Source organism: Pelodiscus sinensis, chromosome 26 (genome assembly GCF_049634645.1).
Source record: "Pelodiscus sinensis isolate JC-2024 chromosome 26, ASM4963464v1, whole genome shotgun sequence".
NCBI lineage: Eukaryota > Metazoa > Chordata > Testudines > Trionychidae > Pelodiscus > Pelodiscus sinensis.
The window spans coordinates 20,623,871-20,629,870 of NC_134736.1; positions in this window are offsets into that span (position 1 = coordinate 20,623,871).

A 6,000-nucleotide genomic window follows, 5' to 3' on the forward strand; every position below is an offset into this window, starting at 1 on the left:
TGATCTGCTTGTAATGCACAAGCTGTTACAGCTGCTGTCTAAGCCTCTGACAGCCTGAATAAGCGGGATCTGATGAAATCGGTGATGTTCACTTCAGTCATACTAGGGAAAAACAATGGTGTTGCCACACAACTCAAGCAGGGCATCCCATATTTAACAGCACAACCCTGCGTGGCACATCGAGAAGACCTGGCTTTAGCGGATGCGTGGAACCAAGTGCCAATGCTGAAGAAAGGAGAGACCCTTTTTAAGACCGTTTATAGGGTCTTTTGCAGCTCCTCAGTCCAGAGGACAATTTGAGGAAAGAGCAAATGTCACAGAAAATGAGACTGCATCGTTGAAACCTCTAACTGAAGTTCGGTGGCTATCTAGACATTTTGCTGTGTAATTATGAGCCCCTTCTTAAATATTTGGAACAAGAAATCTGAGAAAATAATGACCCATTAACAAAGTGCTGCCTGAATAAGATCTCTGACACTAATTGCCACGTCACTGCAGCTGTATTAAATGATGTCTCATGCAAATTAGCAGAACTGACCAGACGCTGGCAGAAGTGAAGCTTTAACAACAAGTGAAGCTGTAAAATTAGCAAGGGCTCAGATCCACAGGATGAGAGGGCAGGATCTCGGTAAAACAGTCTCTTGGAGCAACAGTGTGAAAAATCGAACCAAATCAAGCACAACCCATGAACATTCAGCAGTGAACCTGTTCTATGTTTCATCTCCCTGCTGTGTAAGCCTCTGCATAAGAGGTTTCCAGAGAATGGACTAAATGAACGGGCAGCTTTGCCTCACTTTCCACACATCAATTCAGGGATGAATTTGGCACTGAAATCATTAGCAAGCGAGCTAACAAATACAGAACAATTAGTAGTCAAGTGAAATCATCAGCCGAAAGACCACAGAGGAGGAGAAGATCATTGCAAACCAGAACAAGGGTTACAAATAAATCATTGCAGAGACATAATGATGCAAAGCTCATGACAAATTTGCAGGAAATGGGGACTTTATGGTGACAGAATGTAGGACAATGTGTGACGGTGCGTTGGGGGTCCCCCGTCTCCTGCACCCCGAAATGGCACAAACAGACTGCACCAGCCGGTGGAATAGAGGAAGTTTATTGCCTCTCCAGGATACAGCACAGCACAGATGTAATCTGGTCACAGAGCTGGGCTAGGATGCCTCAGGCCCCCTTGAGATGGGGGAGACTGGGCCCCTAAACTCCAGCCCCTTTCCCTAGGCTGTCTCCTCCATGCTCCCAGCCAGCCAGCAACTAACTCCCTTCCAGCCCTGCCCCCCAGCCAGGGCAGCATTCCACCTTCCTTTGTTCCTCTCCATGGGGGGTGTCTGGCCACTGGTTTGCATAGTGACTCATCCTGTTTTGCTGGGTCGTGGTACCCACGGCAGCCAATGGGGGTTACCCCAGAGCCAGCAGCATAGAAACCAGCCAGGTACCCCCACTACGTCACACAATGCAATGCAGTGTCACAACTAGTGGATACACGGGCAACATTTCAAACTTCCAGTGTTGTCTGTGAGCCTGGCTTTAGTCTTCTCTAGAATATCCAAACTATCTCTGCATAAACTTTTGTCATTTGGGTCTTAAGTGTGCCTCGGTGATCACTTACACACACACCCACACCCCGCACAGGGATCGATATCTGTCACACACACACAGTGATCACATACACACATTCTCTACAAGCCACAGTGATCTCACAAGCATACTGACATACACACACATTGCAGGACACCATGATCTCTCTCTCTCACTCACTCACTCACACATACACACACACAGCCCGTGCCTATAGGCATACTAGGCAGCTGCCTAGGGTGCCAAGTTGCATGGAGCGCCAAATTCTAAACTCTGCCCCTTCCATTTCCCATTCCCTTTGCTGTGCCTTACCTGGAGCATGGCTGCCCTGCGGCCAGGAGGGGAAAGTCCTGGGAGTGGGAGTGCACGGGTGGGGTGGGGGTGTTTCCCCTGTGCCGTGGAAGGGTGGAGGAGGAGGAGGAACGCGTGGGGGCGGGGGGTTCCCCTGTGCCGCAGAAAGGGTCATCCCCAGGGGAGAAGGGATGCGGGGGGGTCGGTCCCGGGGGAGGAGGAACATGGGGGGTTTCTCTCTGGGGGGGGTGGGATCTTGGGAGGAGGCGAGTGCAGGGGACTCTGTCCCCCGGCTGGCACCCTGTTCCTTCTCCCCGGCCCCCAGGTCCCAAACTCCATCCCCAGGCCTGCAGCCACCAGCCCCAGCACTCCAACTCCATCCCCAACCCCCCAACCCCAACCTCCAGGCCCCCAGCCACAGAACTCCATCCCCAACCCCCCTCTCCCCAGCACAGAACCAAAACCCTCAGTCAATATCTGCCTTTGGGGTGGGGGGGGGGGGCGCCTACTGCATTGATCGCCTAGGGCGCCAGTTGGTGGCAGTTAGTCTAGGGCAGCCCCCCCCACACACACTCTGCAGGCCACAGTGGTGTCACTCACACACCCAGAACTCACGGTGAGCTCTCTCTCTCTCTCTCTCTCTCTCTCTCTCTCTCACACACACATATACACACACACACATGCACATGCCTGCAGGAGCTGCTGCAGGAGCTGGTGGGGGCGGTCGGCACGTGCTCATGAGGGTCCAATTGAAAATCATGTGACAGACAGACAAGAACTGTGATTAGTGCTCTTCTACATACAGCAAATAAATGAAGTGATTTTTTGTGTTAAAACCAAATGATTTAGTTTTTGTTTCACAAGTCACAACAACAGAGACTCTCTAACACTTTTGCCTGTAGAAAGTTTTTTTCATGTGCATCAAGCCAAGAGACATAATCTTTAATTTCAAGCATAAACTGTAACACATTTTTCATTTAATATGTCAGTACAAATGATAACAGATTTTGTTTGCTATGCCAAGAAATAGCAGTTTTGCGTTATGCCTCAGAGGAACAGGACACCTGTAAGATACCAAATGGCTGCTGAAAACAACGTATTTGATTTCATAGTAAACAAACATTTAAAGTCAGGCACCTTGCCAACGATCCCTTGTTGTAGTATTCTTTCTTCCATAACATTTTAAATATATCTAAGGCAGGGGTGTCCAAACTTTTTTCAAAGAGGGCCAGATTTGATGAAGTGAACATGCGTGAGGGCCGACCATTTTGCCTGACATTCTTTGAACCATTAAAATTAAATGCAAATTAAATATTTTATGCAAAGAGCATACTTTTCATTTCGTCACATGGATGACAAATCTAAACAGGTGTTAAATCACTCTGCCTTTCATATCTGAAGGCCAGATGAAAAAAAAATCCAAGAAGCTGAAATATATGTCAGGAACATTGTAAAGTACATTACATATTATTGGTAATAAAGGTTGTCTGTCAACTTTTAAGTTCAAAAAATATGAACAGGAACATAACACCAAGTATACATGTTGTGTCCAAATATATTTATAACTGATTTAGACCAACTGACATTAACTGAGATTTTACAATGTGTTCATCTCAATACATATGGATTCGTTGGGGGCCATAAAAGATAGATATTGCCAAATTACCTGTGGGGCCGTATTAAACCGGAACACGGGCCGCAATTGGCCCGCGGGCCGGACTTTGGACATGCCTGCTCTAAGGTATTTGTTAGTAACTGCTGGTGCCACAGTGGCACAAATCCAAACAAGCTTCAATATCTGAGACATAGGTGAGAGGATTATTCTAAGAGGGGTGGGTGAGATTCTGTGGTCTGCACTGTGCAGGGGGTCAGACTAGATGATCATAATGGTCCCTTCTGACCTTAAAGTCTATGAGTCTATAAGCGCACACGACCTCATTCTTGGTGCACAAGACAAAACTCGTGGATGGAGAATCTTAAGAGGGATCACTGGTCCCATCTATTTTCTATGATTCTCAGCTGGGCCTTCTCTCAAACCCCACAGCTTTGTGCTCAGAATGTTGGGACTCTGGCTACAGATAGGGGCCAAGCTGAAAATGAGGAACCCTCTGTTCCCATCAAACCCAGTAAAAGGAATAAAAGATTGTTAAGTAGCGGGGTTGAAGCACTGGAAGGACAGAGTATCAGCTGCAAATGTGTTTAATTCCTGTCAAGTATTTCAAAATCTGGATTTTGCTAGCAGGGGGAAAAGAACCAGTGAGCATTCAATGAAGAGTTTTACACACTATTTAGAAGATCGAATCAGAACTGAGGTCACCAAAAAATTACAAAGAAAACACACCGAGACTCGTGACAAAATGAGGTAGCAGTTTATTTCAACCCGTTACCTGGAATGGAATGTCAGAGGGAATTTACACAGATATTTTATAGGCTGGAGGGGGTACAGGAGAATTCCTATGGGGCTTTGAGTTTCTGAGAGAAGCACCCACATGAGAGCTTGGGACTGGCTATGGAGCTGTAGCACTTTCAATATAATTCAAATAGCACTTTGTTATTCTAATTCTGTACATTCTGAGCTGGATGTTGTCTGAACACATCGATATTGGACAATCATTACTTGACACCAAACATTTCTCTACCCATCCTGAAGGCAGGGGATGCCTTAGGGGCACCTCCAAGAGGAATAAGCTCCATGGAGAAATAAACACAAATTCTACTCAAGTTTTGCTACGTTCCCTTTAAGTAAGAAACATGGAAATTCACCCCCACTGGTCGGCAGGGAGGGAAAATCATCCCCATCTGCCTCAGGAGCACGGGAAAGGCTGAAGCAGAAGGAGAGGGGAAGATGCCCCGAGTCAAATCAAAACGGAGTGTTGGGAACTGACTGTTGCAGCCTCTGCCCCCACCCGTCCTAGGCCGAGGAGGCTCCAATCTCCAAGGTGGGCTCTCGGGGGCAGGGAAAGACTCCGGGAATTACCTTCTGTACAGACTCATCCTCTCTCACGCCCGCGGGGACAGCGGCTTCCTGAGGTTCTTGACAGAGGCTCAGTTCACGTCTCTCAGATCCTTGGGCACCAGCCGTTGCCAACCAGTTGGACTGGAGGCAGGACAAGAATGCTGCAGCCACATTCTTTGTTGTTGTCACACATGACATCACAATACACTCAGGCCTCCACACAGAGACACCCCCCGCCCAGGTAACTCATCCCATCGCACAGCCAGGCAGGGGGCAGCGCTAACACCCACAGCTGGTTCATACTGGAAAGCTACTGGGAAGGGAGGCAGGAGGCAGAACCTTCCCTTGACCTAGCTCTGTCCCTTCTCCTCCATGCGTGCTGGGTACCAGCGGGTGACAACAGAAATTCACAGAGGTGGGGGGGGGGGGTGATTTTTGCTAAGCTGGCTGCTGTGGGCTCCGGGCTCTCTGCTTTTCGGGGAACATGCTTCACACACTTCAATCGTCACTTTACTTTGCCGTAGACAGGGGGAAATGCAGGTCTTTACTCCAGGTGGAATTAAACCCATGATCTCCAGGTCCGGTGACCCCAGGCAGGAATGAGGCAGGAAGCGAGTCAAGCTGAGGGAAGCAGGCAAAACTCATCTTGCCTCACAGGGCCCCTTGCAACAGCTTCTTCCTTGTGTGCTACGGTGGAGAGACTCCCCCAGTCACCTGAGGTGGTGACCAAAGCACCTGGGAAGCTCCTGCTGAGGTAGCTCAGTTGGGCCCATGTTAGAAGAGCAAAAGGCCCCTGCTTAAGTCCCAGGGCTTGGCTGGGCTCTTTCTCCCCTGACCCTCTAGGGCTGGGCTCTTTACAGCATCACAGCTGTGCCCCTGGCCTGCGGAGAATTCCTGCCCTTCAGCAGCTCTCTGGATGCACCTTGCCTGCCCTGCTGCTCCCCCTAGGGCCCAGCATGCCCTGCCTTCCTTCCCCTGCCCTGCCTCAGCCAGGGGAGGGGAAAGAAACTCTCCTTCAAGCCGAACCAGCCACGTCAGGATAACTTGCTGTGACCCCACTACCGCTCTCCACGCTGCCAGCTGAGCTATGAAGGGCAGCTGTTGGTGTTGTCTCTGCTGCTTTGCCCTTAATAATGGAGAAGAGAGTTAGGCAGCAG